The 23,051-nt window shown below is 44.8% G+C and overlaps 1 protein-coding gene and 1 pseudogene across 1 annotated transcript in view; one reads left to right on the forward strand and one right to left on the reverse strand.

Annotated features, from left to right (window-relative positions):
- The window catches only part of LOC144765733 (fibroblast growth factor receptor 3 pseudogene), a 35,802-nt pseudogene extending 31,112 nt beyond the window's left edge, over positions 1–4,690 (forward strand).
- Positions 1–23,051, reverse strand: part of C1_1H1orf21 (chromosome 1_1 C1orf21 homolog) — a 415,212-nt gene that overhangs the window by 359,240 nt on the left and 32,921 nt on the right. The gene's annotated exons all lie outside the window — the stretch shown is intronic.

The raw sequence follows: 23,051 nt of genomic DNA on the forward strand, positions 1-23,051 counted from the left end.
AAAACCATGTCTTCCTGTTCAGCAGCTGTCAAAGAAAGGCTCGCAACAAAGGACAGAGTGGGACATTTTTCGACAGCAAGATGCTGCCTTTTGACTACAAATTGCAATTCTTCGATCAGGATTTTAAATAAGTTTCACGGTGAGGGAAGAAAGAAAATAAATGCAAAAAAAATTGACTCCTACGTGGTTCGATTTCTCATGCCAAAAGACATGTTAGCATTAACATTATACAACCCCCTGATGACCTTCAATTATGGATTTTACTGCAAAATTATTACATGCAGAAGGCATGGAAGCGAAAATTTGCATCAAGTCAAGCCCACTATTGCGCGTCTATGACAGGAGCCTAGCTCAGACGAGAGCATAGTACAAAGAGTGCCACTTCAAATCTGGCCATTCCAAAGACAATTTTTTATTTTTTAGGCTTCAGAAGCAGAAAAGAAGATGCCAATAGTAAACTAGGGTCAGAGAAGAAAGGTGTAAACTGATAAGGTGTAGGAACACTGTTCCAGATTCCTTACAAATGCAGGAATAATGGTGGCAGCAAAGAAAATGTGTGTGTGGTGGTCAAAGAAAAAGGCACCCCAAAATTCGCAAAAGTGCATTTCACTTTGTTTTGGGTTTATTAGTATCACATAAATGATAAGTTTAGAGTGCCTGATGCTCGTGGGAGGAGAGCACCGAAAAACGCTTATGTTGGGGGAGGGGGGGGGGTTGAAGGGGGAGCGGGAAGGGAGGTGACCTTTAAGATGCAGTAGGAGGATAGATGCATTTAGCCAATACCGCAGCAATGATGCCAGGAGCCCAGGTGCCCGCAACGAAAATGGCCCATTTCACTGTTGTTAGGGTAGTAAAATGCAGTAATCATAAAGCCTCAATGGGCCATGCTGCACCAATGGTAGCCAGGCCCCTGCATTTAACAACAATTGATGGAGATGCTCACCGCCAGAACACGCCTACACCTGAAGTTAAACCAGGAAGTCAGCTGCCATGATGGCCTGGAGACCACCAATCCCTTCCCCCGCCAAAAGCACGTGCATTACCGGCAAGTCAAAAAAATAAAATACTAAATAAATAAAAAGGCAGGGAAAATACAGCACAAAGCTGCATTTCTGGCTCAGCCGCCTACGGCTGCGCTGTAATTACTTCAGCAGCCTGGCTTGGCAGCCTCATCTATCAAGGGCCGATGGGGAGTCAATGAACACGAATAATGAAATCCGGGGGTGCACATCCAACTCCCACGGAGAGGTGGAAGCCGGGAAGCATGTGGCACCGTCTGTGGCTAGAGCAGGAGGATACCGCCTGCTTAAAGCATGCCAGGAAGAGAGTGGTGACCTAAGGGGAACGTTCTTGCCTCTGCAACCACTTGATCAACATGTGTGATCCTGGACAAATGATGGCACCCGAGATAACCAGCAGTCCTGCACACTTCTATTAAACATGCTGTTGGGTCTTGAGTGGGGCCACGCTGGGTCTCCAGTGAGCGGAGGGATCTATCAGATCCCAGCATTTCAGAGTTCCATTGTCTCGGCTGCCACAGATACCCAGCCCCACAGGAGCGCATCAGGGATTTTGCCAAAGGCTCCACTCCTTTTAGCTAAAGTAGGATTTCCATGCTGGGACCGGTGGTGGGCTCCTCTTGTAGGCAGGATTGCTCTCCTGCTCCCATTCCCCCAAGCTTCTGCATCCTTAAGGTTTAACTGGCAGCACCATGTATCCAAATCTGGCCTACCAACCAACACACCTATATATATATGATCCAATGACCCCTGCCTCCTCCTCCATTTCTTTTACTAGGCACAAGGCACTATCATATGATGTAATCGGATGCACCGCAATCCTTCTCCGAATGGACCGTTTCACAGCAATTCATGGCCAAGGATTAAACCCTGCACTCACAAACCTCAGTTTGCCAATAGCTCTGGCATGCGAGTTGCTCCGAAAATACCATCAAGATAAAATCCACAAATGCCTCTGCAACTGCGCCCGTCGAGGGAGGTCCCAAGATATTACAGAGCACTGCCCCTGTAACCCGTATTCTCCAGCCTCCCACCTTTCACAATAGCCCAGTCACAAACTATTCTTTAGGCCATTTCTTGATCACCTTGACTCGAGCTTCCAAAAGATAAGCAATGATGATGACGCGGGCAAAGCATGTCTGGTACGTTGAGTAGGTCTTAAAAACTCAATACAATTGCGATCTATTCCCCCAGTTTTAACCCTTCGCATCGTTCATGATCCCCTCCATCCATGCGATTATTGCCAATAGAGACTCTCCATGCTACTCCTATCCCCATCAGCGGCCAACAATGCCTCAGGTCAACCACTGTTTTGGTGCAAATACCTGTAACTGAACCAAGAGGAAACAAGGCAACACCAGCCACTGCTCTGCCTCTACACCCAACTTACCACACATCACCAAGGAGCTAACCCAACACTGCGCCTAGAAGTCTGCCTGGGCACCATTGGCGCCTGAAAGATTAGAAAATTCCAGACACTCAAAAAAAAGAAAAATGTCCTACTGTTCCTTAATGCCAAATGCACCACCAACCTCCATCCCTCCAAACTGGATAAATCATACGACTGACAATCTATGCTGGGAAGAGAAGCGCAGTGTACCAAACAGCACCAGAAAACATCATGCAGGAGGAAAAATGGTGCTGGGGCTCACAGAGAGTACACGATTTGCTCAAATTGGGAAAATCACTTAACTGTGATAGGGGAATGCCAATTTTCTCATCTCCAAAATACACAGAAGAAAATGACGTCCAACAGCTTGTAGGATGTCACGGATGGCCCCTGAGAGGCCAATCCAAGCGAAGTTTTCAACCTAATTACTAACTTTGCAAATGACTCCCATTTAAATGTATTGTATGTAAATTATCTTAAGTGGATATCCTGAAAATTGACATGCAGCAGCCCCTCACAAATCCATGTTAGAAAGGGTCTGAAAACAGCACTGGGTGGGATGGGCTCAATAAGCCAATCATAATATTACCATGGAGTCCCACGCCAGCACAGTCAAAGAGCTGACGCTGGGCTGAGGAATAGCCACTTAGGAATAAGAGGGAATTTAACTAAGGAATTATTTAAGCTCTCACTGTCTGCGCCTTGGAGAATTACCTAATGAAGTGTGTTGTTGCTGCACTCCATTTACAGAATCCCATCTGAATAATACACTGAAGTGTTAACTCATGTGTGATTGATATGCATTTTTTCTGCCTGCTGAATACAAAGTCTCAAAGGTTTGCTGCATAATTTTCTCACTTTTTAAATACAAAATGCAACCTAAGAAATGGTTATGGGGCAGCGATGGGAGAGTACTTTTAAAGTCAAGAAATATGTGCTTGGGTATAATTATTTCACAAAAAGCAGTGTTTTCAAAACCTAGAATTCATATGAACATACCATAGCATTACAGATTTCCACTCCATAGGAACTTTAAAAAAACCTACATACGATCTGAAATAAGCTCTGGCATAGGCAAAAGGTCTGGCCTTGGCAAGCTGATTCAAGGTTTTTTTTTTATTTCAAGCAAACGACACAAAAAGAAACTTAAAAAACTATGCAGCCACTTAAACGAGCCCACCACATGCTTGCAATAAAAATTTAAACATTAAAAAACATGTGGCCGTTTGACTAGACTTTATTAAATAACAAGACTAATTTGGGCCATGCATTTTATTATTTGTGAAAGATACTAGAATAAATCACCACCTAACCAAGCACGCAAGTTGCACGCGGTAACGATTTTCTAGTGGCAATTTTAAAAAGGAAGGGGGGAAAAAATAACCATCGAACAGGGCACCCAAACTGGATACAAAATAAATAGCAGGCATGTAAAGTTAATATCAAAATAAACTATAACGCACAAACAGGTTTGTCACATTGAAGACCGCCATGTGAATGGCTCAAAAATAGGCCAATGAATGAAGAGGGTTGCCTGAAAGCTCCCGTAAGGTTGTGTATGTATAGGTATGTGAGTATATACATTTCATAGTCACACACATATACATACACAAACTTACAGGAGCTTACTCCTTTGACAACTGCAAGCTTCCCGAAGAGCAGTTGACTTTCAAGCACCTGAAGTCCTGTGCTTACCAGATGTACCGCGGCATGGAGTACCTGGCCTCCCGGAAGTGCATACACCGAGATGGAGCAGCCCGGAATGTCCTAGTGACGGATGACAACGTAAAGAAGATTGCCGACTTTGGCCTGGCAAGAGATGTGTACAACATAGACTACTACAAGAAAACCACAAACAGTCTACTGCCTGTGAAGTGATGCCTGGTCTTTTGGAGTGCTTCTTTGGAAAAACGTCACGCTTGGAGGCTCACCGTACCCTGGAATTCAGGTGGAAGAACTCTTTAAGCTGTTAAAGAAGGCCATGGAATGGACAAACCACCAAACTGCTCGCATGAGCGGTATATGATCATGCAAGAGTGCTGGCATGCAGTGCCATCTCAGTGTCCAACCTACAAACAGCTAGAAGACTTGGACCGGGTCCTTGCGGTGACATCCACTGATGAGTACCTGATCCTCTGTGTTCTTTGAGCAGTATTCGCCACCCTGCCAAGACAGCCGCAGCAGCTGCTCTTCTGGGGACGATTCGGTCTTTGCACATGACCTGCCCGAGGAGCCCTACCTTCCCAAGCACCAGCAATACAATGGAGTCATTCGAACATGAGGGTTGAGGGACAAAGATCCAAACCAACCCAAGCATGTAGGCTTCAAGGCCCCTAGACAGACCATCGGGGAGGGCGGTTTCGCCGGACAAAGCTTATGAGTGAAAGAAACCTTATTTTCTTTCTTTGAGCCGTAGTCTTTTTTTTTTTTTACATGCTGTACAAGAAAGTCATGAAGCACTGTTTGGCCTTAAGGACCTAATCTCTTGCCAAGATATAAATAAATAGGTATATTTTTTATAAAGCATAATTTTCAGTCTAGAGATATGGACTGCTTGACCTCCAGTAATGTAATATAGTGTGCCAGAGTTGCCAAACTGTGCCTAAGAACGCCAAGAGGAGCGAAGTTTAAAGAAGAAAAAATCGAAATAAGATCTGGCGATGTCATAAAAGTCAAAAGGACCTTCCTCCTGTTAGTCGTTCGTTTTCAAAAGGGGAATTGTTTCCAGTTTGTTTCAAAATACAAGAGCAATAACTGCTGCTGTGCCAGCTCTCTGCGTCCACTACTTCCCAACCTACCGCCGAGTTATTTGTCCACATATTCTCCCATAGATTGTATTCTATTTTTATATATACTGTCAATATGTATTTTATTTACTCCTGAAGTATCTTATGTTATTGCTTCTGTGATATCTCTGTAAAGCGCTCAGATACCTTCGGGTCTAGTTTGCGCAGTATTAAACTCAATAAATAAATAAAACACCTCTAGAAAACCAAAGCAACGGTCTTCAGATAATGGAGCAAACACATTATAATTGTTGCAAAGGAGTAAGGTCGGATTAAGAAAAAATAGTACAATTTTGGGAACATTATAAAACGTCCCATATTCCTCTGAATCTCATTTTAGGCTGAATGTGTCAATGGTCCAAAAAGCATATTTTAAGCTGTCTATTGAGGGCAATTTAACTAAGTTCCACAGCTACTAAAAATTATATTTTAGATATCAAGTTTTTATATAAGTGATCATTTATTAATAACCGCAGTAAGGTAGGATGTCCATTACTGCGTAAAATTTTAATGCAGATCAAATTGGGTCACTTGCCGCACTAGGAGAATACTGAGCCACGGCACAACCTCGCTCATGGTGCTAGTCTTTCCAGATTGAGTGATAAAACAGCTGAACGCCAAAAAATGCATTCTATTGTAAATTCCTGTGGCGATGGAGATTCGTTTTTATTAAGCCACTGGCAACTAACTGCTCTGCTATTAAAAAACAAGCATTTGCAATGCACTCGGTTTCGCCTTTGGGACCTTATATGTATATAGCTATGCAGCACATTAGCCTGGGTGCTGAAACATCTACTGTTCTTTAACATGGAGGGAAAGTAAGCAACAAACTGCGTGACACGCCAGGTATGGGAACACATGGAGAGAAATATTGCCTTTCAGTGGGAAATGGATTAGTCCAAAGCTCGGTTTTAATATAAAATCAGGGCCTTCGGTGGTCATATCACTGAAAATACAAGATTTGAAAAAATATTATTGTCTACGGGTGGCCGTGGAAGAGAATTTCTATGGAGTGGAATCTAGAGCAGGCTAAAGTGATTCTGGTGTTTTACTGACCTCGGTTGGTCGTTTTCTATCAAGAAATTAAATACAGGCAGTTGAACAGAAAAAAAAAGTCCCTAAGCGGAAGCAGACAAGTCCTAGGGCTGATCTCCAGAGCCCAAAAAGTACATACACATATAGGTATATAATAAAGTATATACAAGTATATACTAAAGTATATACAAGAGGTCTCGAATGCTCGACCTAACGAGGCACTTTACAGAATAACGAATGGCCCGGTTAATGAAAAGGAATCGTTTTTAGTTAATGGTGATCATTTGATTTGCTATATTTAAGCTTTGCAGGATGATTTTTTAATGTTATATATGTGAGAGCTAGGTATGCTACCTATTGTTTATTTGGTTTATTAAATACATAAAAAAAGCTCTACAAAAAGTTCTTTTGCAGAAGAGACTTACATTTGAAACAATGTAACTCAAATAAATAAGAATAGACTACCCAACCTCTTGCAACATTGTGTTAAAACTTTAAGATGACATTGTGGAACTTTCGGGATTCCAGGGGAATGGTCCTTTACAGGTTTCTTGGAGGGATCCTTGCTAAAAAGCCCTTCGTGGAAAATGATACTGCAAGCCACAAAGTCCACATTCCATTTATAAGGATGCAGAACATTATTACAAATCAGGTACACATTTCATTACTTTAAAGGTAGCTCTAAAAACATCCTGATTGGTTGTTACTAATGAATACAGGGGCCTAAAGTTTTCCTCTGAAGACTGGCGTGGGCACTGCCTAATGTTGGGGTCACCGAACACCACGAATGCCTAGTCTTGATTCCACTTCTTGCCTCTCTCTTTCATTATTCTGAACTTCCTGCTTCTTTACTCCATTCTTGCATGTAATTTTCCAACCCTCCGAAGCTTTCTAACACCATTTCTCCAGCTTTGTCTTATTTGTCCATTTTCTGCCTCTCTCTTTGGTCTGGGTCAAAGCTTGATGATGGAAACTAAGTCCCTGTCCCCAAAAATGACCTGCAACCAAAGGCACAAAGTAAGTACATAATAGACACCTTTGTTTGTTGTGACAGACAGAGGTGGTTTCATGCCACCTGGTTCTGGATTGCAACCAGATTGGACGAGGCTGCATTCAATACATTTGATAGATTAAATGAAGCACTCGAGTGAACATGTGTGTCGTAAGTATATTCACACACATAATTCCCTGAACGGTTTACCTGTAGTTTGCAAGTTTTTCTATTATCTGAGCTTTCTCAGTCACAGAGGTAGTGTTAGCCACACCAAAGGTAAGGACTGTGGTTTAATATAGCCCTAGAGCCCGAAGTAGCGGGCTCTACCGGCCATTAGAACATTGGAATGTTGGGAGGTCCATTGAAAACAATGGAGTGCTCCAGGCTTATAATGGCTGGTATAAGCCTGGAGCACCAACATTCCAATGTTTCTTTGTTCACAGCTCTGGCTGTGAACAAAGGCTTCAGGGAGCCGGAGGGGATTCCAATCCCCTCACACTCCCATAAGGCTTTGTTCTTTTTTGTTAGAACATTCTGCCCTCTAGTGGAGCCTTCGGTTCAGGGGTTTAAAGCTGGAGCGGGCCTTTAATAGCCGGTATAGCCCTCTACGGCGGGCCATAAGGCTATATTAAAAGGCCCGCTCCAGCTTTAAACGCCTGAACCGAAGGCTTTTAACAAGGCAGTTGGCCTTTAAAGGCCCCAAGAAGACAGAATGTTCTAATTTGTAAAACAAAGGCCTCTTGGAGCCTGAGGGGGTCGAAATCCCCTCGGACTCCATGAGGACTTTGTTCACAGTAACTGCTGTGAACAAACATTGAAATGTTGATGCTCCTGGCTTCCCACAGCCATTAGAAGCCCGGAGCCACTCCATTGTCTTCAGTGGAGTGCTCAACATTCCAATGTTCTAATAACATTTTATCTACCCAGAGATAAGAGAAGTAGTAGATTTTGATTCGAGGTGGCAGAATGCAATTCTCTGTGATCTTACTAGACGGAGAGGTGAGCACAGGTGACAGTCATGGTAAAGGTAAAAGAGAAATGGGTGAGAGACCGCGCTCAGTGCGGGAAGTGCACATTATGGAGTGAACAGTCATTCAAGATCTCAGGACAGGGTATGCATCTAACTTTAAAGTTCTTCAGAACCTCCTGTTTCTTCGGGCTGGCTCTGAAGGTGGAGAACGGTAGGTCCACTCTGATCTCTTTAGGGACATTATTCCATATTCTGGGGCAAACTCCCAGACCGCGGTAGGGGATTTGTTAAGAAGTGTGAAAATATTAACCTTTTCTATCGCTTTCAGCTTTACTTACAGAAAGGTACTCCTGGTGCCCACTTTCCTGTCACTCTTAAAGAAGAATGTGCCAGAAACTATTTACTGCACAAAAATTATGCACTGTGCGATCTGAATCACCATTACCTGGTGATAACATGTACAAATACTCACCTCAATGCTACTGTTTTATCTTATCTTATCTTAGGTGCCATTTGTAGAGCGCACTGACGCCGAGGCTTCCTGGCGCTGAAAGACAGAATGAGTGAGGGGAAAACAGAGGAGCAGGGTTTTAACAAAGGGTAGGGAAGAGGTAAGTTTTAAGTACTTTCCTGAAGTTCAAGAGGGAGGACGAGGATTTGATGGAAAGAGGGAGGGGGTTCCAGAATGCAGGGGCTAGGTGAGAAAAACGGCGACCGCCGAATTTCTTAGTTTTGATTTTGGAAGTGGCAAGTAGATGACGGTGGGCCGAGCGGAGGTCACGCTGAGGACAGTAGGGGCGGATGAGAGATGTTACAAACGCAGGGCCCGAGCCATGAAGGGTCTTGAAGGTAAGGCATGTCACCTTGAAGGCTGCCCTTTGGGCAATGGGGAGCCAGTGAAGACCATGGAGAAGGGGTTTGGCAGATTGCCATCTGGGGATGTTAAGGATTAAGCGGGCCGCTTGGTTTTGGACAACCTGGAGGCGGTGGGTCAAGGATGATGGGAGGCCATGGTAGATTGAGTTCGAAAAGTCTAGGCGGGAAAGCACAAGTGAGATCACGACTTGGGTAAGTGCAGCGGGGGGAAGTAGGTGGCGGACTTTGCGGATCTTTCGGAGCTGGTACATGCAGGAGGATATTACTGCTCCCACCTGTGATTTGAGAGAGAGCTCAGCATCGATGATCACACCTAGGCTCTTTACGGTTTTCGCCGGGATGGGGGGAGGGCCTAGTTCCGACAGCCAGAACTGCGGGCCCCAGTGCGGGTGACTGAGTCCCGGGAGGAGGAGCTCAGTCTTCCCGGGGTTCAGTTTCAGCTGGTTCTGGTTCATCCAACCTTGGATGTGGATCATAACTGCGTGAAAGGTGTTAATGGCATGAGGCGAGTCGAGCGGGAGGATGATCTGCAGGTCGTCCGCATAGTTGAAGGTGACGATGTCCCATTTTTGAAGGGACTTGATCAGGGGCCGGAGGTATAGATTGAACAGGAGCGGCGAGAGGGAGGAGCCCTGGGGGACTCCGCAGTGCGTGGGTGCCTTGGTGGCGGTGTAGGGCCCCAAGCGAACCGCCTGTGTTCTTCTGGTGAGAAATGACTTGACCCAGTCAAGCGCAGCGCCCTGGATGCCAGCCTGCTCGACACGGTGGAGAAAGATGTTGTGGTCCACCGTGTCGAACGCGGCCGAAAGATCCAGGAGGACGAGGGCTTGGGGAGAGCCTGCGTCCGCGTTGCTCCTGAGTGTGTCCAGGACTGCCAGGATGACGTGCTCAGTGGAGTGGGCAGGTCTGAAGCCGGCTTGGTTGGGCTCAAGGTAGTGGGAAGATTCAATGAAGTTTGATAGGCACCGAGTGACATGGGCCTCCATCAATTTTGAGAAGTACGGGAGGAGGGAGATGGGGCGGTAGTTGGAGGGCTCCGCAGGGTCGGCTCCAGGTTTTTTAAGGAGGGGCACTAAAATAGCCTCCTTGAAGGAAGTTGGAACGGTGCCTCTGCTAAGTGCCCCGTTGAGTAAAGGTAGGATACAATCTGGTAAATGCAGGCATATGCTCCGCAGGACTGATGGCGGGCAGCAGTCGTTCGGGGAGCCAGATTTTACCCGGATAGCTAGCTCTGCTAAAGAGGTAGGGTCGAGGAGCGGAAAGGAGGAAAAAGTAGAGGGATTGTTAGGGCAAGGGACCGGTGGGGGTGGCTGGGGAGAGGGGGGGGATGGAGTTTTTGATTTTTGTGATTTTGTCTAAGAAGAATGAGTTGAGGGTGTCACAAGCCTCCTGAGTAGGGGTCTGGGCTGGGAGAGTCCTGTCGTCCGTGGTCAGTTCGTCCATGACTCTGAACACCTCTTTGGATTTATCAGCTGCCGACGAAATCCTGTTAGAGAAGTGTTCCATTTTGGCTAGTCTGATGGCGGCTCTATATTCTTTACGCGTATCCAAGTAGGACTGTCGGGCTAGGTCGGAGTAGTCGCGTCTCCAGGTGCGTTCTGACTGCTGAGTTTTTAATTTTATAAGCTTAAGATCAGCAGAGAACCACCTGTGGGAGTTGCGGTGCCGCGTGCCGGGGAATTTGACCAAGGGGGTAAAGATGTTACTGGCCGATTCAAGCCAGGAGCCAAGATCGTGTTCCCAACCGTCTATATCATTAGAGGGGGGGAAGGATGGACAGGTGTCAGCCAGGGCAGTAAGAAAGCCCTGGGAGTCGTATGTATTCCATTTTCGTGAGGAGCCACCAGCCATCAAGGGAGCGGGGATCTGACCGGCGACAGTGATGGTGTCAACTAGGCTGTGGTCAGACCAGACGCATGGAGAGACGTCTGGTGTTGACAGGACCAGATTACAAGTCCAGATCTGGTCCAAGATGTGGCCTTTGTTGTGGGTGGGTTGGGTAACCTGTTGGGTTAGATTCAGGCTATTGAGAGTCTCAAAGAGCTCTGTGGCATGGGAGCCAGCGTTGGCATCGCTAAACCAATAGTTTAGGTCGCCGAGAAGGGCGAAACTGGAGTGCGATGTTAGAAGGCTGGACAGTTGTTCACTCAGAGTGGTGGAAAAAGATGGCATAGGATGGGGAGGCCGGTACAAGAGTAGAAGGGTAAGGATACCAGTATCAGTTTGCACACTGAGAAGTAAGTTGTCCACCTTCGGAATGGGGAGGGAATAGGAAGAGACAGAGTTCAGACGTTTGGATATGATGGCTGCCACCCCGCCCCCGGGGTGATCACCGGGGCGGTCGGCATGAAGGATGTAATAGTCAGGGGGGAGGGCGGCCAAGATATCAGGGAGAGACTCAGAGTTTAGCCATGTTTCCGTGAGCAGGAGCATGTCCGGATTGGTGTTCGATAGCAGAATGAAGATATCCTCAGAGTGTTTGACCAGAGAGCGGGTGTTCAAGTATAGCACTCTGATGGTCGTGGTGTTAGCAATTGGCGTGACTGGAAATGTGCTACTGCTAGGGTGGTGTTGGTCGGGGCACATGATACCGGCAGCGTGTATACGGCGGAGAGCTGTTAGGGATGGGGGGGTAGTGGGGTGTTGCAAGTCTCTCAGGGATTGAGGGGAATACGAAATATGAGGGTCGGCGTGGCGTGCCCTAGGGCCCGTACTGGCGCGGACGGGCGCAGACGGGCTCGCCCCTAGCGCGCCTTCAGCGCACAAACGGCGCGCCCGCTGCGCTCGTCCGCTGCGCGTCCGAAAGATGCACATTATTTATAGGGTGTGGAAGGGTGGCGTGGGGGGTGTGGCTTCGCAAGGGGGTGTGGCCTCGGTCCTCGCCGAGCTGGCGGCGGGAAAAGCTTGTGGGGGCTGCGGCAGCGATAACTCGGCTGCGCAGGAAACAAAGAAGCCAAGAAGCAAGTGCACACAGGTAAAGTGACAATGAGATTTTTTAAAAGCAATTTGTGAACAAGTTAAAAAAGCTCTCGGCTTTCCGCCTCAAGAGCACAGTCTGTCTGGGCTGCGAGCGCTAGCAATCAGCGCCTTTAAAGGGTGGTGGGGGGGGGTGTGGCTTCGCAAGGGGCGTGGCCTCGCAAGGGGGCGTGGCCTCGCAAGGGGGCGTGGCCTCGGTCCTCGCCGAGCTGGCGGCGGGAAAAGCTTGTGGGGGCTGCGGCAGCGATAACTCGGCTGCGCAGGAAACAAAGAAGCCAAGAAGCAAGTGCACACAGGTAAAGTGACAATGAGATTTTTTAAAAGCAATTTGTGAACAAGTTAAAAAAGCTCTCGGCTTTCCGCCTCAAGAGCACAGTCTGTCTGGTCACCCCTTGAAGGATGAGAGACTGGCTGTACTCAAGGATTCCAACCTGTGATCGTTATGCAACACATAACGACATTTCCAGTGACTAAATTTGTCTATTGATCAAGCCTATTGGCTTCTATCACAAATGTAAACCCTAAAAACATTACAGTTCAGCAAAATGATGTACGTGTCTTCATGACATGACGCAGGGCATTTTCGAAATCTAACTAAATCAGTAATTAAAGTGAATGGGCTCTCACGTCCCCCCTCCGCCACATCTGCAGTCTTCTACTGTACAATAGATATCCCACAGTCTATGCAAATGAAGTGTTCACATTTCGGTCACGGACAACTCAAGCAGGCCTTCTTCAGGGCAAGATTGGTTGTAAAACATGCTACAGGAACCTCGAGATCAGAGGACAGTCAGGGGTTCATTTGTTTTTCAACCAGGAGCGCAGGTGTAGCCTTCCACAAGGGCTTAAGTTATTTTGGATCCCTTCCCAATTTGTGACTAGCCAATTAAAACTGAGGGAGCGCGAGTCAATCTCCAACCGACTAATTGCTTTCCATGATATTGATGTATGCAAATTATATGTTTTCAGGGCACATGGAGAAGATAGAAGAAATGATCCACGGTCACAGAGAAACCTAAAGAAATGATCCTAGGGTACATAAAGAAATAATTGTATAGCACAAACACAGACTGAAGAAATGGTACCAGGGCTCAGAGAAAAGACTGAAGGGGCAATCCCAGTGTTTACATACAGAAGTCTAATGATCGAACCCAACACTCACAAAAAGGCAAACTATTTTAGCCCAGCACACAGAAGAAATCCAAGAAATGGTCACACGGCATATAGAGAACACAGAAGCAATAGTTTCAGGGTGTATAGTGGAGTCCAAAGATTGTGATCCAGAATCGTTTTCTCAATCTTTTCCATGTGCCCTAGGTCCAAAGCAGAAACCAAACATAGATCACTGGGACAGTACAGGAAAAGTAAATACATTATCTGGGGCACAAGGAAGACACCCAGGATATGATCCCAGGGTACCTATTGGTGACTGAAGAAATGCATTTTGCAGGTGAATTATATATGTGTCACATCCATTTGGTGTTGGACTATAAACAATGCCAGAACTAAAGTCTGGTCTTCATGATAACAAAGGCTCATACCAACACCCTCCCATCGGCCCATCAGACAATGTTTTCAAGCTGCCCATGTGCCTTTCAACTGCAATGTAGTAACAAACCCAAATAGACAGCTCCACAAGCAATAAATATAATATAAGGGGATAATGCCGACAAGGTGGAAATCTGAGCAAAAAGGAGTTGAAAAAGCTCAGCTGGCAACATCACATATATATTTCCAGGAGACAGACAAATCGATGGAGATGTTCTGTATCCTGAAAGTAGATCCTACCACCCACAGAAACAGACAAAGGCAACTAATCGGTAAGACCTGTATGAACTTATATAGCTGAAAATGCGACAAGAAACCTTTCGCCAAGGAGACCTATATGTTGGACGATCAAATTAAAGTTTTAGTTTCGGAATGCAAACACACAGGTCCATGTTAAGTGTAATGTTATAGGTCTCCTCCGCCACTGCCTTTTTAAACAAACCCTTATCTGAGAGCTTTCTATCAAAACTATTTGGGGTCATGGATTGACTAGGTTACCCGAGAAGTAAAAAAGAGAACAGCTCACGCTCCACAACCACAGAAGGTATGGAAAACTTAGAACTCACTCCACTTTTAGCAAAGGTCATGTCACGTACTGTAAATGAACCGGCCCACACTATAAACGTACAGACATCGCTATGGAATTGGGATAGTGGCCTTCCAAAAGAATAACTGCCTCATGCTTTCTTTCAGCTCACTCCATCCAGTAAAATACAACATGTCTAGGAGGAGTACTGGACATTTCCCCAGCAAATTTACCACATGGTCCAAATCCACCATTTTTAGCCGGGAAACCACCATAAGCAAGAACAGACACTGGATACCACTTTGGTGGGAAAATAAAACACAGGGGCAGAATTCGCATCACCTACGATGGGAATTTGCTTCATTCCATAATTTACAGCGCCTTCTGCAGAGAATGTGCACCGCACACACAGACCTCAGTCTACATTCAAGGGATGTACCACTTGCACAGACTATGCACCACTCTGCCTTCATTAAACTCAATCAGCTTCCAAAATGGAATCAACTAAGTCTACAGTTCATTTAGCTTTTGACCGGGAATGCTGGCAATGCCCAAAGCTCGCACTGCCTCGATCGTGAAACACTTGGCCGAGACTGGGAACAATTCTTGATTTTCCTCATAACATCCGCTCTCGAGCAGATTTTCTGACCCACGAGTCCCTTTTTCAAAGAATTAGAGCCAGTCTCTGTCTCTTGGACTACAAATACCATTTATCCTTTCAAAACATTGGAGACAATCATAGTTTACAATTGTTTGCTCCAGGGACACATGTTCCTGTAAGTTAAAGATCTCTGGCCACGACTGGCATACCCAGTGTCGTGGAGCTTCCCATGCGGACTTCCTTTTGGGACTTCCTGTGATCCAAAGTCCTGTTCGCTTCAGATTGACACTCTTCCACTTAGGAGTCTACGGATTTCCTGGTATCCCCAGAGGAAGCCTGCTGTGAGCAGACTCCGCTACTAACCACACATTGAACGAAGAGCACTAGTGCACATCCGATATTCCATACTTATTCGTAATGTCGGTAAAGCACTGACAAAATTATGTCGACTGACCAGTAAGCAAGAGACCCGAGATACAATCAGCATTATTTAGAACAAGGCAGGCAACATGTTGATTCTCTTTTCTGAAAGGTTTCAGTCTGCTTGCTTCTCATACCAGACCTGAGACCTGGAAATCCCTTTTCCAGTCAAGTCTAATAAATTAGGGAAGGATCACGAGTTGTAATAACAAAGATCTCTATTTTGATTAAGCATTCCAGTGTTTTACTTATTATTACAGATAAATAAGGACAGAAACAATGTTTCAGGTCTGTATTTATATTTAAAAGTGGAAAAATACTGAAAATGGTGCTTCTTGTGAGAGACTTTCCATGCTGTCTTTCATGATTTCCATGCAACAGCTGAGCTGATAGACAGCATGGAGAGTTAAAAAAACAGGATGAGATTTCCTTAACTACAGACACGTGTTAACATATATTAGTAGTTTAACACAAATATGTACCTGTGAGTGTACTGTTTTGTTATGTTTGGCTGCTTAATTTGCTAAAATGTGACAGGCACCCATGTATGAGTGCATGTCCAAGAGTTAAATAAATGTGGAAATATACCATTTTACAGCTCTATTTATTCTCAAAACACAAAATAAATTTGGATGAATATCAATAAGATCGCCAAATAATAAAATATAGATAAATACAGGCGGAAATGTTAAAAAAAGAAATACCATAACACCGGAAGGGAAATGTTAAAAAAAAAAATTATAGCATAAAACCAGGAGACCAACTTTTGATTCCCTTGCAGAAACACGTTCCCGGCTATCTTGCCTAAATATGCTAGGTGGCAATCAAGGTCATAATATATTGACGATTAATGTCGTATAAAACCTCCAGCACCAGGTGGGCCGCTCATCTACTTGTTGCAGAATAAAGATAATCTCAAACTTGGTCTTTGCTCTTGTCTTGCCCTTTTATTACTTTATTAACAGAGGAGGCAGAAAGTGAACAACATGTACACATTGGGAGTGCTCTGTTATTCCATTGTTAACACTTCGGTGACAGTCTTTAGTTTTTTATCCCACTACTGAAGTGTTATCATGCACTGCATTTGCCATGATGCTTTGGGGCAAGTTGAGTGCCAGGATATGAGGCAGTGTGCTCCCAACCTCCTTCCGTGTTGTATCAGCATTAGTCTCACGGCACTAGAGAGCCATGATGGGCTCCTTCCATTTTCTGGTTACGAATCATTATTTCAGTATCCCTGCTTTTATAAGTGTTCAAAACCACCTGACACACATGGATTTACAAAGGGCATCTCGAGTGCTCTTTCAAATTTTGCGCCCTCCATGTTTGCTGGAAGGCAGCTCCATTTAGGAGAACTCCCCCAAGTCACTCATTAGGGTTATACTATTTCTCACCACCCAAAGGACCATGAGAAACATCAGTGCAATGCATCAGAAAAACATCTTCATAGCTGGGGGAGGGGGGTGTCTTATAGGGCTTCACACCCTGAGGTTTTTTAGGTCGAGCCTGGGAAGCTCATGCAATGCTCTGCGGCATGCCCGTACTGGAGTATGGATTTGAAGCTCCGCCCATATTTGTCATTGGCTTGTGTCATTGTCTTTTGTAAATGCTGGCTTCTGATTCATTATTAGGCTTGTTAGTACCTCCTTAGTACCACCTTGTCTTGATTTGTAACCTCCCATGAGGACTGGCCCTTTTACTTCAGCTTGTTACACAGTACATCTTCTTTAGTCTGTAAGAACTTTTTTCTTTAATGAGTTTCTCTTACTGCAGGAGGGTCTCATGCTCAGTTGTGACCACCGGCTTGCTTTGCTTATTTAATTCATAGCAAACAGGGAGCTATTCAGGGATTATGGGAGACAGAAGGGGGCAACTCAGAGATGCCTTCAGCATTTGGAATGCAATAGGTCTCGCATTCGCAAGAGTTTAGGCTATTGGCATTGCAAATGGCAATGCCTTTTATTTAGGTTTTAAAAACCAAAACATACATAAAAGGCATTGTCATTTACAATGCCAATAGCTAAAACTCGTAAATGCGAGACCTATTGCATTGCAGATGCTTGTTTTTTTAACTCTCAGTCAAATATATGAACTACTGCGTATAAAATGAAACAAAAGATGGATTTGGGCATTTAAACCTAGCCTATCAGTGTTCTCAAACCTAAAGAACATTTCAGATTCCACAAATCTGGTCAGGGTAAAGATTCTCCCTTTTAATGGTGTTAAAATGCACTCAACTTGTGAACTGGTAGTTCTAAGACATCAGAGACTTCAAAAGGGAGGTGGGAAGTCCTTTGAATTCAGCCTTTGACAGTTCTTTATGAACGTTAACACTGCCAATGGAAAAAACTGATCTGCAGAAGAATCAGAAAAACAAAAAGCATACCTCTCCTCTGGCTGGGCACTGTAGAAGTAAATCAGACCATGGAGCCACGTTTTTTTCATTTCTTCTTATCTTACTTTTAAGCTTTCTGTCAGATATCCTTCCCATGCTCCTACTACAACTTTCTACAAACCTCAAAACATTCTTCTTCCAAATCTATCGCTTCCACTTCATAGCTGATGAGGTTAAGAAAGGATAACGTAGAACAACTGCAGCCAATAAGTCACAAAATGTCCCTTAGAGCAACTCTGGACAGAAGGCTGCAATATATGGTCTTCTGTCTGAGTTAATTACATGTATGCAACTGATGTGGAACATGATCCAAGGATTGGGGGACTTGTTTCCATGCTTCACTGGAAATGCATCTCTCACATACATCAAGTCACTCTTTTCCCTTCAATGTATTTAAAAAAATGCAAATGCAAACATCTTTAGAAATATTTATTGTTTATCATGAATCCACAATCTCATGAGATGTTGATCGAGACATATAGAATGATTTTGAAGGGGCAACATCCGGCTCTATCTATTTTTGCCCACCACAACGTTCCAGACAAGGAACAACCATATGGGCATAGGGCTTGGTCCTACCCTAATAATAACCATCCAGCCAGAACTGGCAGGCCACACCCCCCCCCTTAACAAACAAACAAGCAGTCACAGAATAGTCTCTGCCAGTGTTGGCCTCTTCCATGAGGTGCATCTTGAATCCTATAACACAGTGAGCAGGGGACTTCAGTCTGGAAACACCCATCACACTTGAAGGGTCCCAATAAAATCAATACAAAGTGATGGCTAGAATCCTTGAAAGAATCCCTGTCACTGGATGTCTCAGGCTACATTGCATTGCATCATGTTTTTGTCCAATATGTCAGATGTGGAGCAACCATACCCAAATCAGTGTTGCTTCTGCTCCAAGGAGCTTAACGCACCCTGAACTGCCAGGCCACAAACCAGAGCAGTCGGTCTTGATGGGCCGAGGTGTAGCTAGGATACTATGGCACATTAACCACAAGATTCTTCTCTAGGCATAGAGTCACACCTAGGGCATCACATTACAGGTCATTTTTATGAAGCAAGCCTGGCAAAAATCAAGAAAGAACACAAGATAAATGGCCAGTATAGTAGACATCGGCTCCTAAAGACAAACCAGCCATTCACGATCAAGACAGGAAATCACGAAATATCATGAAATTTTAATGAGTGATTTGCACAATGCAGATTTAAAGGTATGAGTGGGTCACTTTAAGTACCCAAAAAATCATGGGGGAAGGATCACTTGTCCTGCATAACCTGGGTATGCAGGTTGGGTACGTGGTGTCTCACAATTAAAAGCCCCTCATGCACGTGTATTCTGAGTTCTCGTAGCGGTATATGTTGTCTCCCCGCTCTTTTTTAACACGTGTGTGCATAATCCTCGGGTCAGTATTTATGCACCCTCCGCCTGGAGGATTTACCCTTGGTTAAAACAGTAGTGATCGTGGATAGTGGAAGTGAGGTGCTAGGGGGGTGAGTTAAAATACCCGGACAGCCAGATGCATGACTTTATTGGGTCTGGATTAGGGTAGCCCAATTAGGGAATAATTAGCTGATGTGCAGCTTTGGAATAATAAGGAATTCAAGCGCACTGTATGGTGTGAGTTAAAAAACGGTCGACTTTCAGCCTCGTCGCCTATGTAGGTCGGTGGGCTTTCTTCAGGACCAGTGCAAATCGATAGTGAAAATAAGTGAAATAATGACCTGTTTTCAGTCAGTGCAAGGTCGCATAGTACCTGTGGAAAAGAATTACATATATACAGACAGGGGAGGGGGGAACAGGGGGAGACACGCACATATGTGTAGATATTTCACACATCAAAATCGTAGTAGATTATTTTTTTTAAAACAACTTTAAAAATGGCAATACTTGTGCACAGTTTCATGCCCCAAGTCGGTGTCAACTCTTTCATTCTCATGCCTGGTGACGGTAGTAGCATGCTCATTCAAGTGCCGGATAGGTCCCTGAAAGTTAGTATTGTGAAAAGGTATTCGGCAAATGGCGGTGGGTTTACAATATCTCTACGTGTGTACCGCGTTCAGTTGGTGCCCTTAAGTGGTCTAGTTATGAGTGCCTGATTGCACAAGTGACATACGGGATAGTAGTCAGTTTTCGTGCGGTAACAGGTCGCTTCGGTAGCTTGTTTGAAAGTGCCGGAAGGTACGAGAAATGGCTATATAGAGTGCTATGCGGGAAGTAGGGTCGCACTGAATGTAGTGGGTCCCGCTGTGGAGCGATGCGGTTGTTAGATCACAATAATGGCGATGTTGACAGTGGGCGGCATTCGTATCTACATTCTAACGCTGCGTCCACATACCTTGCGAAAAGCGAATGAGCACTCCTTCAGGTCAGGGGCTAGGAGGAGGTGCCTAACTGTGGCGTGATTCCTCCCGCGTAGCTTGTGCTATCGCTGCCTCTTCTAACCCGGAAAGGTATGAGGTTAGATTCCGGTCCTTGATATATAGAACCTTGGAAATGGTAGAGTTACTCAAAACATCGGCTCTGGTTTTTGCAATAAACACAGTAGAAATATTTCATGAGTATTTTTTCTTAATGTTATATGATATTCATGGCTAATTGTTCTGCTGGATGATTGTATAAATCTGAAAGTTAGACAGATTTAAAAATAATTCTTATGGAATGATTTTAGCCGTTAGGGAGTGTTGTAATGATAAATGAATTGACATAGGTATGTCCTTAGTGGTAAACAGTGTGTCTCATGGTGGCCATATGGGTTTATCTCACAATTGTTATTACTTATTCAGGAGAGACTGGCTCTTGTACTTGTTGATCATGCGAACGTAAAGGGGTAGTTCGTCAGGACAGTACTCATAATTCATAGAATACTTGTTTCTATTAGATGGCAGGGTTATCTATTAAGGCTTAACCAAGGAATATTATCGTTCAATCCCATAGTGTCAGTTTTCAATCGATGTATCCAACGTTGTTCCTTTTCTAAAAGGATTTTTGCTGCGTTCCTGTGTTTTGTGTCAAGTGTTTCTAGAATAACCCACTGTAGGTCAGTGACAGTGTGGCCTGCTTCCAGATAGTGAGTAGACATTTTTGTAGTGCTTTTTTTGCAATGGATATTGCTCCGGTGTTCGCAGAGTCTCTGCTTTGCTTTCCTGCAGGTCATACCAATGTATCGCATTTGACACGGGCATGTAATCATATAGATGACATGACTCGTTTGACAGTTCGTATGTCTCCTTATCGTCCACTTCAAGGTCGGAAGTAGTTGTATTTCTTTGGTTGGTTTGGTGAGGCTGCAAACTGAGCAGGTGCCGCAGGGAAAGTGTCCTGTTATCGGTGGGTTGTCCCACAGTCCAGTTCTTTCTCTAGGCTTCTTAGGGAAGGGTCTTGTGTGGACCAAGAGATCTTTTAAATTGTGACTCCTTTTGTTTGCAAACCTGGGTTTGTGCCAAGTTAGGGTGTTGGATGTTAAAATCCTCCCGTTTTTGTTGATTTTTTTTTATCTTATTCGTCACTGGACTATAAGTTGTGACGCAGGTAATGACCTCTTCTTGTGGTTGTCTCTGTGCTGTTTCTAAAAGGGTCTCTCTGGGTTGATTGCGTGCCCGCTTTTTGCATTTGTTGATCACTGATTGCGGGTAATCGTGTGCCTTTAGTTTCTCACATAGGTCATTGGCTGGTCTCTTATAATCTGAGGTTTTGCTGCAATTTCTCCTTAGCCTGAGAAATTGGCTGTATGGGAGGTTCTCGCGAAGTGGGCGGGGATGAAAACTCTTGAAGGAGAGTAAACTGTTTTTGGATGTGGGCTTGAAAAAAGTGCGAGTCTCTCGGCATACAAGTTGATATCCAAGAAGTCAAGGTTTTGACTGTTGGCAGTATAGGTGAATTTTAAACAGTCATCCAATGAGTTAATCCATGAGTGAAATTGTTCCAAACTTGCAACATCTCCTTCCCATATCAACAGAATATCGTCGATATACCTTTTCCCTGAAAAGGATGTGATTTAGGTAAGGGTTGTTTTCGTTATGGATGTGGTTGCTCTCAAAGGTGCCAACATAAAGCCCTGCCACACTAGGGGCAAATGTGCTGCCCATAGATGTTCCATGGCATTGGAGGTAGAGTGTCTTTGTATTGGAAATAGTTTTCTGTTAGAGCGAGTCTGCAACACTAATACGAAATGTCTGGGTGTTTTATGGGGCCAATCTGCATTGAAGAGTATTGTCTCGAGGGTGTCTAGAGTCTTCTGCTGTGGAAGACTCGTATACAGACTTTCAACGTCGAGACCTACTAGTAGCATGGTTTCATGTGAGTATTGGAAATGTTGTAGTTTGTTGAGGAGGTCACAGGTGTCTTTTAGGTAGGTGGGTGTCTGTTGGACCAGAGGTTTTAAATACTGGTCCGTGAATTGGGAAAGCGGTTCTAGGACCGAGTCTATTCCTGAGACTATCGGTCTCCCTGGAGGTGGTGTTCTCTCCTTGTGAGTTTTTGGGAGAGAATAGAAGTATGGAATTCGGGGTGACTTGATTTCCAAATATTCAGCCTCCTTTTTAGACACCCATCTGTTAGTCTCTGCTTCTTCAATCATCATTGAGATGGTTCTCTGTAGCCGTGCAGTGGGATCTGTGGTGAGTACTTTGTAGAACTTGGTATCTGCTAAGAGATCCATGCATTGTTTGTCATAACCAGTTGATGTGAGTATCACGATTCCTCCACCCTTGTCGGCCGGCTTGATGACGATTTCACCATCACTCTTTAAATCTGTTAATGCTCGTTGTTCTACTTTGGTTATGTTGTGGAACATCTTTAGTGGCTGTTGGCTTAGTTCATCCACTTCTTTCATTATGGCTTGCTCGAACGTAGCGATTTCTATTGGAACCTGGGAGTTCAGGGGGCAAAAAGTGGATTTGTTCCTCAATGTTGTATCTCCCTCTCTCTCTGTGTGAGTTGTCGGTTGGTTTTTAAAGAATGCCTTGAGTTTCAGTGTACGGCAAAATTCGCACTTGGTTTTGAAAATGTCCAATTTGGGAGTGGGTACGTAGCCTAGGCCTTTATTGAGTACCTTTTCTTGTTCGTCCGTCAGGGTTTTGTTAGTAAGGTTTACGATGAGGTTGTTGGTCCCATCCCTGTTTTGGCTCTGGTTACGCTCCTTGTCTGAACCTGCCTGGTTTGGTCGGACCAGGTTACTCCTCTTTTGCCGGTCCGTTGTCTCGATTGGCCATTCCCTAAAAAAGGAATCCCTTGTTGGTAATTTTGTTCTGCTTGTTGCTGCATCTGGTGGGTCATCTGTGGTGGCATCTGGAAGTAAGGGTTTGGCCAGCCTTGGAAGTGTGGGTTGAAAGGTACCTACACAGGCTCTATCGGACCCCGGCGCGCCTGCACAAGATGGGACTCATTGCCGATGACAGATGCCTGCGCTGCTCTGCACCTGCGGCTGACTTCTCCCACCTCGCTTGGTTGTGCCCCAAGGTTTCTGGTTACCGGCGTGAGGTCTGTACTGTAATTTATGAGGTCACATCC

Source organism: Lissotriton helveticus, chromosome 1_1, assembly GCF_964261635.1.
Source record: "Lissotriton helveticus chromosome 1_1, aLisHel1.1, whole genome shotgun sequence".
NCBI classification, from domain to species: domain Eukaryota; kingdom Metazoa; phylum Chordata; class Amphibia; order Caudata; family Salamandridae; genus Lissotriton; species Lissotriton helveticus.